The sequence below is a fragment of the Drosophila takahashii genome, chromosome 2R (assembly GCF_030179915.1).
Source record: "Drosophila takahashii strain IR98-3 E-12201 chromosome 2R, DtakHiC1v2, whole genome shotgun sequence".
Classification (NCBI taxonomy): Eukaryota; Metazoa; Arthropoda; class Insecta; order Diptera; family Drosophilidae; genus Drosophila; species Drosophila takahashii.
In genome coordinates, this window is record NC_091679.1 from 19,289,977 (window position 1) to 19,302,564 (window position 12,588).

The 12,588-nt window shown below is 35.2% G+C and overlaps 2 protein-coding genes across 6 annotated transcripts in view; one reads left to right on the top strand and one right to left on the bottom strand.

Moving 5' to 3' along the window:
- LOC108054391 (uncharacterized) overlaps positions 1 to 12,588 on the top strand; it is a 132,625-nt gene that overhangs the window by 17,192 nt on the left and 102,845 nt on the right. The gene's annotated exons all lie outside the window — the stretch shown is intronic.
- Positions 1 to 12,588, bottom strand: part of ap (apterous) — a 61,981-nt gene that overhangs the window by 2,347 nt on the left and 47,046 nt on the right. The window contains exons 1-2 of one of the 5 annotated variants that reach the window (XM_070212178.1): positions 1,135 to 1,151; positions 837 to 995 (exon numbers count right to left, since the gene is read on the bottom strand). The exons of 3 other annotated variants lie outside the window; for them this stretch is intronic. The gene's annotated coding sequence lies outside the window, so the exon portion shown is untranslated. Of the gene's footprint in view, positions 1 to 836; positions 1,063 to 1,134; positions 1,152 to 12,588 lie in introns of those variants that run through there. One more of the 5 variants, XM_070212177.1, reaches the window with a different exon arrangement.

Here is a 12,588-nt window from a genome sequence, read left to right on the forward strand (position 1 = left end):
ATGGGGCGCTTCTGTGGAAGTCTCCCCCACAGAACCAGTAATCATATGTTTGACAGGAAGCTGCGCTCGATAATAAAGACTCTCCGACGGACCAGATCTAGAGAGCAAGCCCAATGACTTGCCCATAAACGCCTACTCTTCGTAATCTTCCTAGTCATCCCGCGATGATGACGGTCTGCACCTTCGACTTGGTGCTGCTTCGTTTCATCGCTGGCTACTGTTTTCACTTTTGCAAATGACAGATCAAAGATTACCAGCATCCGTCCGTAATCACTAGGGAGTCGCTGGTTTCGTGCCAGAAATGAGCCAGCAAGCCAGCATCTTGGATGGAAACCCGGGGATCGGAGAAAAAGAAGACCAACATCAAATGCACGAGACACGCGATTTCTTTGACATTAATCAAAATAATTGGCGCATTTCGTTTCAGATTCAACGACGCTCAACAGACTCATTCTCACATTTTGCAGTACTGGCGTGGATCCTTCGAGATATAAGCGGACAAATCAAGCTAACAGAAAACACCAACCCAATTTCAATTCCATACAAATTTATCATATTCATACGAAGAACATTTCGAAATGCATATTCATCTCATTCCCATTTCCATTCCTGCCCCTTTCCCGTTCCGCATTTATGTTTGCATTTTGTTGAAAATTATTTGGGATGTGACACCGAGATTTTTGTCACATCCCCTTGTTGCACATCTTGTCGCTACACGTGTCGGTGCGGCTGTGGTTTTCTGCCGATCTTTCAGTCGAGCTCCGTCTTTAGACAAGCCCTTCAGATGTATATATCTACATATGTATATATGTTCGTCTGTACGAGTTTGTACATACCTTCTGCTGCTGCGCGGTAAATCCCATAAATAATATTAAACATGTATTCTGAGGACGGCGACGCGGTCACAGCTACCAACTCATAAAACTGTCCCAGACCGCAACTTCAGTGAAGTTCAGTTCATTTCGAGCCTCTTCCACTGCTCTGACACGCCCCTTCTTCAGGAAGCGACCAAGAGAAGGGGAGAAAAATGAATTATGATTATTGCCATGTAAAATAGCAGGAGAAATGTCAAAGTGACAACGTATAATATATGATTATGTTTTCGAGCTCTCGAAATCTGATACTTTCACATACATTCTGGATTCTCTTGTTTTTGCTCTCTTCGTGCTTATCGAAATGCCTTCCAGTTTGTGACGTGATCTGATTCCAATCCTCCTATTTACTTTGATTCCAATATTTGCTCTTAAACTTTTATAGAATGGTCCGATTTGGAAAATTTTTCGATGATGAACGGTGATTCCTTAAGGGGTGAGATACATATAGAACTGCAATTCTTTCATGTTTTTCTTGCTTTTTATACCCGTTACTCGTAGAGTAAAAGGGTATATTGTATTCGTACAAAAGTATGTAACAGCTAGAAGGAAGCATTTCCGACCCTATAAAGTATATGTATTCTTAATCAGGGTCAGTAGCCGAGTCGATATAGCCATGTCTGTCTGTCCACCCGTATGTATGAACGCTGAGATCTCGGAAACTATAAAAGCTAGAAGATTGGCGTTTTGCATGCAGATTCTAGGAGTTCCTATGCAGCTGAAGTTTGTTTCAAAAAGGTGCCACGCCCCCTCTAACGCCCACAATAGCTTATATACGATTTTAAAAGTTTAAATATTTTGGAAAAGTAAAAATGCAGTTTTATTGCGTTTATTAATACTTACCGAAATGTAGAAGAAATTTTTTAAATCGGACCATTCGTCAAAAAGTTACGGCGGATCAAAGTTTTTATCTCTAACTCCTTCGCACTCTCTTAAGCTGAGTAACGGGTATCTGATAGTCGGGGCACCCGACTATAGCGTTCTCTCTTGTTTTAGCATAGCTTCTAAAGTTTTTGTCCGATTGACTTAAGACTTTTTTGTATAATCTGTGAATTTTGTGAATTAAATAAACTTTCTAATATTTTCTCATTCGGACCGCCCTAGCAAACTATTTCAGCCTTTTTCCCTTCACAGGCATTTTCTATTGCAGCGAATGCAGTGCCGAATGAGAAAATATTAGAAAGTCTATTTAATGACAAGTGTAATAATTTTTCGTCACAAATGTTGATATCAGAACTTTTGTATGTTGAAGGTGCGATCGTCACTAGATTTTTACCTCGTTAAGAGGTGTTTTTATTTGATATCAGAAGTTTTTGTTTGTTTACTTTTGCTCTCATAGGTGCTAATATAAACATTTAAATTTAAATTGGGCATAAATCATAGTTTTTAAACTATTGTATTTTAACGAATTAAGTTAAAAAGGCGTTGAAGTATTTCAAAATACCTTTTAAACGAGGTATAGCACATGTCTGTATCTTTAGTAGTGTAGAACTTACAAACTTACGAAATGTAGCTATTTTTAGCTTTTTCCGCTAAAGTAGCGGCTTTTTCAAAAAGTCGTAGAACAAAAGATTCCTATACGGAACTCTTAAGTGCAAATTAACTGATTCCATGACCCTAAAATACAGTTCGGATACCCTCACACAAAATTCAATACTCAGGGAGCGTTAGTAGTTCAAGCTTGCAAAAGTGGCTATTTTCGTAGAAAAATAACTTTTAAACGTGACTTTTTACAGTAATGTGTTATATACCAAAATTAAAAGAATCTCAAGGGCTATACAGTTAAAAGTTTTAAAGAAAATCGTTAGAGCCGCTTTTTAAAAAAATAAAAAAAAGCTAAAAGAAAAGTTTTAAAAAATTGTCTTTTGTTCATATTTTTTTAACTATTACATTTACACAAATTGCATATAGAAGGAGTTTATAGCATTTAGAAATACCTTTCAAACGAGAAGCGCCAGTCTGTAGCTTTAGTAGTATAGAAGTTACGGCTTTCCGAATTTTAGCTATTTATAGCTGTTTTCCCGCTAAACTAGCGAGTTTTTCCAAAAGTGGTAGAACAAAAGTTTTTTATATCGATGTGATGAACCTCATATCAAATTTTCAAAACTTAAAAAACATGTTTTGGACAAACTGACAAACAGAATTAAATTTTCATTTTGGGAAGACGTAGAAAATCTTATTTTGGCTATAACTTCGTCGGATTTTATCATATGACCCCTCATTCGACGGGTATTTTCAATAGGAACACAATTAAAAGTCCAAATTTCAAAATTTGCACTTTTTCACTTTCACCGCTCTCTCTCCCAGGCCAATTGATTTTCTTAAAGTCTTGGTATGCAATCCTTTAATTTTTTGCAATACCTTTCGATTGGTGTATTACTCATTACGATCGGACTACCACAGCAGATTTTCAATTTTGCGGCTATATAATAGTAGTTCGCACACTCTCCTGGTGCGCTTCGTCACTACATGGACTGCCGTCCATAGTGATAGCTGCCATAGGAACGATCGGAAAATTAATGGGAAAGCAATAGGAAATAAATTGTAGCTTCTTTGGTTTTTATTGTATTCTCTTCTACTCTAGGGCATGACTCTTTTTAAATATTTCCGAATTTCAATTTTAATTTGATCAAAATCGGACGACTATGTCATATGCTGCAGTAGGAATGATCGGAAAAGTAATGGGAAATTAATTGCAAACAAATTATAGCTCCGTTGGTTTGTATTGTATTCTCTTCTACTCTATAATATGATTTTTTTTAATATTTCCAAATTTTGAATTAAATTAAACAAAATTCGGATATTATATAGCTGCCATAGGGAAGGATAAAAAAAAAATTGTCAAAAAAATACGAAATTTAAAATTTTTGCGATTTGTAAGTTAATAGGAATGATCTGCAAGGGTATATAAGCTTCGGCCGAAGCAAGCTTCCTTTCTTGTTTTTGACTATGTTTTCTAGAATTTGTTTCTCCTTTAAAAAAATCCTAAAATTATTCTAACTATGGGGTTTGAAAGATAAAGAGTGTATCTTTTAAAAAACTTTAACATAAAAAAAACCATGAATCCCTTTGCCTCCGAGACCTCCGGAAAGTTGGCCAATTTCAGCATTTTTCGAACTTTGAGGTCCTTGTGCTAAGAATTCTTGGATCGGGGAACTTTTTGGAAAACGCAGTTTAACTTGGGAATTTAAATTTGAGGTAAATTTGAGATGTTGCATAGTGTAATTAAAAAAACTAGTGTGGCCGGATTAATATGGCTATAAACCAATACTTTCGATATCACAGAAGAACACCTCTTAACAAAGTAAAAAACTAGTTACATACAAAGGTCTAATATCACCTTATGTGTCGGAAAATTATTATAAAATCGACTAAAAACACTTTCTTAAATTTTCTTATAATTATATCTTTTTGAAGGCGTGACCCACTTGCTACTCCAGATTACCAAATGCAAATGACTATGATCCGACAGTACGGGGTCTAAGAATAGTCTCGTAGGTATCAAACGGTATTTGCCAAGTCTCGGCATTAAATACAAAAATAGACTGAAATCAATGAGCAGCTTAGATGCCTTACTGCATCGTGACCAAGGGCAGCGACGCTCCACTCGAACCACTAACCGCCACTTGATGACTGAAACCTTAGGTTAAAAGCCATGCTGAAACTCCGGGACACGCACAGGGCTTGCTGAGCTCTGTTTAGAGGGCAAGTGAGCTGCGCTGTGCACACTGAAGTGCATACCGACGTGTGGCCCGGCTGGACGCTGCAATAACACCGGAATTGTGAATGGAAAAGGGCAGGGGAAAGCAGGGGGCTTACGTTTTGTAACGTGAGAGTATTTGTAACGCGTTGAGGGATTGAAGGATGAGGTTTCAAGAGTCACCCGCTGGGATCTGCTCTTCCTATTACACGTGTATAAGTTCACCAGGAACAACAATATTCCCAGATCTGCCACTCCACCACCGATAGCAGTGGTTTCCCTTTCCGTTCGTCAGTTATCGTGAGACCGTTTCGAGCGCGCCTGCTTCTTGGTCCTAACCCCATTCTTCCCCCTCTCCTGTTGAATATGACATCCCGTTGCGATAATTCGATTTTAGGACCTCGGCGACATGCTGCTGTATACAACAATTATTTGAATTTGTAGTTTTGTGTGTTTGCTTTTGTTTTGACTACAACTGCAAGTTTTGAATCGATTTAAGAGTTTTATGGCAAATATTTGTGTTTTTTATATGTTTAATGCATAGGAAAATTAGCTTGGATAGCTGTTTCTTGTAGTGTGGTTTCTTCAAACTCGGTGGTTTCAATTTTTGGAAACTCAGCTGACTCAAGTCAGCTTGATAATTTCATTTGCATTCGTATTAGCATTTCTAAGCGTTCTTTAATAGGACTCTTCCGGTTTCCACGAAACGCGAGCCTATGCCTAATGAAAATGTGGAAATAGTTACATATATTATTAATGCTGATTAGATAGCAACCCATTGTTAGTCTGTGGCGGGTGAAACGGATCTGTTGTTTACCGGCCGTTTTTTTCTTTCTTATTTAGGAATGGGCTCTTGCCCATAAATTCGGCGTAAGATTGGACATTAAACATTTTCATTATCTTTCGGCCCCAAAATTTTTATTTTCTCTTATTCCAAAGCCAAATGTCTAGGTAGTGGCAGAAAGCCAAGTCAAGGCATTGCTCACCCAATCAAGTCTCTTGTGATGCTTCAGAAGTTCTACAGAGGGTTTATATCAGGGAACAAAAATAACTGATATTTTTGATATTTCAAACGAAAAAATCAGCGACAAGGAAGACTCGTAGAAAAAAACCAACTTCACCGCTGGCATTATTAAGCACTCTATTTTACATATTTGCAATGATTTTTACTTTTACAATTTTTATTTAAAACTCATAAAATAATCGTTATTCTGTGAGTTTTATATAAAACTTGACCAATAAAACTTATTCCCTGAGTTTTTTTTCCGCTTGAAAAATAACCGTTATTTCTTAAGTTTTATTATTTCGATCAAAAATAAAACTCAAAGTCGTTTAGTGGCGGCTGTGTAGGGGATACAAATTTTATTACAAATTTAGTTTAGTATGGACGCTGTTGGTTTATTTTTAAGATTTTTTCCAAGTATGATCGACCACTGTAAGTATAATTAATTTATTAATTTACGTCGCAGAAAGAACAAAACATACGTCACCTGAAAAATGTGGGGAATTTTACGCCTATAAATATGCTACACTGATCAAGCGTACCATTTTTGTTGACGTCCTATATTTGTTGCTGCTGCCGGTAGTCTGTTCATTAGCCAGCTCGTCAAATAAAAAAAGATGTATCTAAAATAGGTGCGAATTTACCCTAAGCATAGGGTTTCGAAATTTCCCCACACAGTACTTTTTTAGAAATAATTATTTTTCTTCCGAAATTAGGCGCGAAGTTAAACATCACTAACGCAGAAATGCACTGTGTATTATATAAAAAATCGTGTATCTTATTCCTTTTGAATTGTGGCATACAGAAAAAATTTCGTCGAGAACTAAATGTAGCTTTTGAACTGTTAAAACACATTTAATATTATAGCTTAATTATCTTGGCCTTCTGTGCAAAAAAAAACGCATTGGTTGTGTCTGGCCGTCTTGAAGGACTAAAACAAAAAAATTATATATTTTTACGACTTATGGATTCCGAGATATTGCAGGTGACGAAATTGTGACGAGATTCCCCCACTCTCCCCTATATACATTTGGTAGAGTAGGCAATATGTCTATACTGGCCTAGTGGATAAGTATCAGCTCCACAAAACGAGGGATAAGAACAAGGGTTCAAATCCAGTTCAGGGTGAACATATTATTAATTTTTTTTTACATTTTTTAAAACTTTGTCGATATGCTTAAGTTTTGTGCATCAACCATCTGCAAACCTATTCTTAAACTTTTTCAATTGTCTATTTCATCATCAGTTTTTCCAACTATCTGGAAGGATTCTTTTATTATTCCACTTCACAAAAAGGGTGCGAAGGCGGATGCCCAGAATTATAGAGGTATTTCTAAATTGTCGGCTATTCCAAAAGCCTTTGAACGTATTATCACTTCTCATTTGCAACATTTATGTTCCTCGCTAATATCACCGTGTCAGCACGGTTTTGTGAAGCGAAGATCGACTACCACCAACCTACTTGAATTGTCATCAATTGTAATAAATGGATTTAACAATAAAATGCAGACTGACGTTGTATATACAGATTTCAGTAAAGCCTTTGACTCTGTTAACCACTCTCTTCTTTTATTCAAATTAGATTTGCTTGGGTTTCCATGTAATCTATTAACTTGGATTTCAAGCTATTTGAATGGGAGGACTCAGAGGGTTATATTTAAGAACGCTGTTTCAAAAACGATCCATGTGACATCTGGAGTACCTCAGGGTAGTCATTTGGGCCCTTTGCTGTTTACTTTGTTTATTAACGATCTTCCCTCTATTGTAACACATTCTCGTGTACTAATGTATGCTGATGATGTTAAGCTTTGTTTGACTTATAATAATATAGAGTCTGGTTTTGGCTTACAATCAGACATTGATCATTTTCAAGTATGGTGTGAGTATAACCTCTTAAATTTGAACTGCCTAAAATGCAACGTAATGACCTTTTATAGGGTTACCCCAACCTTTATAAGTTATTCGCTTCAGAATTTGCCACTTGACCGTATATATTCAGTAAATGACTTAGGCGTTCTTCTGGACCCGAAGCTTAAATTTGACTGCCACATAATGTCGACAGTCAATAAAGCTATGAGTGTTCTTGGGTTTATAAAGCGTTGGTCAAAAGAATTTGATGACCCTTATATAACCAAATTATTATTTACCTCCCTTGTCCGTCCTATATTGGAATATTGTTCTTCGGTTTGGAGCCCACAATACCAAGTCCACATTGACCGTATAGAGTCGGTACAAAAAAAATTTCTCCTTTTTGCCCTTCGTAGTTTGAACTGGGATCAAAACGTAAGGCTACCTTCCTACCAGAGTAGATTATTATTGCTTAATCTGCCCACACTTGCAAATCGTAGAAAAATGCTGGGTACCATTTTTATGCATAATCTTATAAGAGGTGATATTGATTCTGTAGAACTTGTTAGCCGCCTAACTTTTAATGTTCCCGTTAGACTAACACGTAATTATCAACCTCTTAATTTACCTCGATGTACATCAAATTTTGGTCTGCACGAGCCCTTTCGCGTTCTATGTAATAACTATAACGTTCTTTATCATTTAATTTGCACATCAACTTCTATCCCGGTATTAAAAACTAACATTTTAACTCATTTGCTTCATTCCTAACTGCATGTTTTTTTTTTTTTTTTTTTTATTATTTGTCCCGTCTTTATTGGTTTTATGTATTCTTCCTCGCGAACTCGCATTTTTGCCCAAATTTACAAAAGGGCCCCGCGCGTAACAAGCACGTGCTTGGTGTCGTTGGGCCACTTGTTTGTACTTCTCGTTAGTGCATCAACGTCCATCATATATATGTTGTGATAGTTGTCAAAACCAATTTCAACAAAAGACTGCAAAAATGAAATTAGCTGATATTAACATATAATATTTAAGTTTGACTTTATTTAAATTTTTTGTTAAGCTTTACAAATACGAGTATAATATATTCAGAGCATAAAAGGATCTGCCTTGGATTGCAGAAACGGTGTGAATCACTTTTGCCATTTCGTACAGGTATGAGTATAAGAATTTGTTCTTTTCAAAATAATTCATTGTATTTGTATTTAAAGCCACCTGCTTGGGAGGCAAATTTTCGATTTCGATTTCGCTTTAAGATTTTGTAATGTCCTTATCATAAGCGTCGGAGTTCTGAACGCTAAATGAATGAATGTGTAGACCGCCTTCTATAAAAATATGGATTTTTCTATGTCAGTTGTAAATTAATAAACTAATCATACTTACCATGGTCGATCTTACTTGGTAAAAATGTTAAAAAGAAGACAACAGCTCATATGTAAACCATACCCAATTTTTAATAACATTTTTATCACCTGCACAGCCACCACCAAACGACTTTGAGAACTCAGAGAATAAGTTTTATGTTTTGTTTTGTATTTAAAACTCGATTTCCTTGATCAAGGAATAACTGTTATTTTTCAAGGAAAAAAAAACTCAGAGAATGCGTTTTTTTTGTAAAGTTTTATATAAAACTCATGACATAATGATTAATAAGCGATTTTTAAAATAATACTCATAGCTGTTACGATGTAAAAATCGAACTTGGTTATGCGGTTATTCCACTACATTGTTCGGGTCATTCATTAGTGCAATTTTTTCTCAGCATATACAATTTTACGTAGGTGCGAGCAAGACAGATATATGTCGGCTGCAATAAGCAATCAATGAGCAAATTGTAAAAACCGATGGGCACTTTTGGTATTTTTTTTTAGTATTGTAAAATGCCTCAATACGGTACTACCTGAACCGATGAGCAATGAGCAAAATTGAATCTAAAAAGTACAATTTTGCTCATTTATTAGAGCTACTGTGAAATGGGATCAATAATAAAAATTGATTTGATTTTTTTTGGTTGAATTGCCAAACCTTTTGCGTCTAATAAGGTGCTATAAACAAATATAAACAATACAAAAATTATTTTAGTGGCCTAATTACTCCGTTGCCAACTAAAAATAACTCGCATATTTCTATATAAAGACATAACTGCGTCTATAAATTTATATAAAATTGCCTTCCTAAAAATTAATGCCGGGTATGATAAAATTAAAAACAATTACAGATGTACTTTAAACAGCCCAAAACAATTTAAAAACTTGGTAAAAGTGTCTGATTTTTTGGCAACACACACTATTAATTTTACAGCCTTCAACCTTAATGATTTAACCAGTCAAAGTTATTTGAATTATAAAGTTTAAATTTAACGTCTAAATTTTAAGTGACCATGCCATCTTATCCAAACAAATCCCAAAAATAGCATATATATTTGTCCCTTTCTAAGCCTCCAATGAATGCTCTAATGAATGAGCCAACCGCATTAATGCGGTTATTCCACTACATTGTTTGGCTCATTCATTAGAACATTCATTGGAGGCTTAGAAAGGGACAAATATATATGCTATTTTTGGGATTTGTTTGGATAAGATGGCATGGTCACTTAAAATTTAGACGTTAAATTTAAACTTTATAATTCAAATAACTTTGACTGGTTAAATCATTAAGGTTGAAGGCTGTAAAATTAATAGTGTGTGTTGCCAAAAAATCAGACACTTTTACCAAGTTTTTAAATTGTTTTGGGCTGTTTAAAGTACATCTGTAATTGTTTTTAATTTGATCATACCCGGCATTAATTTTTAGGAAGGCAATTTTATATAAATTTATAGACGCAGTTATGTCTTTATATAGAAATATGCGAGTTATTTTTAGTTGGCAACGGAGTAATTAGGCCACTAAAATAATTTTTGTATTGTTCATATTTGTTTATAGCACCTTATTAGACGCAAAAGGTTTGGCAATTCAACCAAAAAAAATCAAATCAATTTTTATTATTGATCCCATTTCACAGTAGCTCTAATAAATGAGCAAAATTGTACTTTTTAGATTCAATTTTGCTCATTGCTCATCGGTTCAGGTAGTACCGTATTGAGGCATTTTACAATACTAAAAAAAAAATACCAAAAGCCCATCGGTTTTTACAATTTGCTCATTGATTGCTTATTGCAGCCGACATATATCTGTCTTGCTCGCACCTACGTAAAATTGTATATGCTGAGAAAAAATTGCACTAATGAATGACCCGAACAATGTAGTGGAATAACCGCATAACCAAAAGCATCGAATGACTTTAGTATCATCCATTTCTCATATAACTTTTAATAAATATTCGTCACAAATGATGATATCAGAACTTTTGTATAGAAGGTGCTATTTTCTGTCGAAATGTATCGCAAAAACGTAATTGATTGCTACGAAGAATTTAAGAAGATTAATTGGTTAGGGAGAAAGAGCGGTGAAATGGTAAAATTTAATGTTTAGAATTGGATTACTATTCTAGTTAGGGTTGGTAAACATCAATGGTTTGAACCCACAATCGATTTTACAATTTTACATGCAACTTCAGGTATATTCTAGGAAAAAAAAGGTTTTTTAAAGTATACACTTAATACGCGTTGAATGTGGGTGATAAAAAATCGGAAATTCCGTTCAAAAGTTATGCCCAAAATAAATTTTAGAGCTCTTTTCATAATGATAATTTTCGTTTCTTTGTTGGTGGGTTTGTAAGCATCAAATCGCTGTTTTAGGCTCGTGTACTTATGTTTACTGTGTCAAGCAATTTTTGAAGAGCCCGCTAGTTTAGCGATAAAAGTTTAAAAATTGCCAGATTTTGTTACATTTCGGTCGAACGAGAACTTTTTAAAAAGTGTAATTAACCTGCAGGAATCTGAAACGGAATTAGTTGTGTACCAGTAAAATAATAGTTTGGCAAGCAAGTTAACTACTTAAAGTTTTGTCCACTCCCTTGTAACAAACTGGTCCACTTTTCATATGCTTGTCATCGGAAACAACTAGTTCATTTGTTACTAGTTTTGCACTAGTTGCTGTTAACCAAGTAACAGTTACAGCTGTTAAACCACACTAAAAACAAGAAAGAAAGCTAGCTTCGGCCAGCCGAAGCTTATATACCCCTGCAGATCGTTCCTTTTAACTTACAAATCGCAAAAATTTTAAATTTCGTAATATTTTAACATTATTTTTTCTATCCTTCCCTATTGCAGCTTTATAATATAGTCGTCCGATTTTTGTTAAATTTAATTCGAGACTCGGAAATATTAAAAACAAGAAAGGAAGTTAGCTTCGGCCTGCCAAAGTTTATATACCCTTACTTAAAATGTTGTTTTTACAATGTCAAAAATAAAAACGCCTACTTTCTACAAAGTTAAAATGGTTATTTCTATTATTTTTATACCTGTTACTCGTTGAGAAAAAGGGTATATTGTATTCGTGCAAAAGTATGTAACAGCTAAAAGGAAGCGGTTCCGACCCAATAAAGTATATATATTCTTGATCGGGGTCACTAGCCGAGTCGATCTAGCCATGTCCGTCTGTATGAACGCTGAGATCTCGGAAACTACAAAAGCTAGAAGGTTTTCCATACATATTCTTGGGCCTCCTACGCAGCGCAAGTTTATTTCAACCGAGCGCCACGCCCCCTCTAACGCCCACAACCGCCCACTAACATCTTTAAAGATTTCCGAGATGTAAACCCAAAAAAAATTTGCTTGGTAAAATTGACCAACAAAGTTAGTTACGTAACTATTAATATAGTTACGTGTATTTTGTTTTTGCTTTGGGTTTGTGTCTTTCCTAATTGTTTGTATTTTGTTGTTGTTGAATAACTATTTACTTAGTAGAATTGACAATTTTGCTGGATGGGGCATGTTTGACAATTATTACAGTTGATTTTACCAAGTAGTTTTTTGTGTGTATAAATGTTATTTTGTTGTGTATATTTATACCTATCGAAATGCGGAAGACATTTTTAAAATCGGACCATTCATTAAAAAGTTATACGCAATCAAAATTGTGAATATATCTATCTCCCTCGCACTCCCTTTAGCTGAGTTACGATTATTAGAAAGTCGGGACACCAACCCGAGTACAGCGTTCGCACTCCCTTTAGCTGAGTGACGGGTATTAGATAGTCGGGACACCAACCCGATTATAGC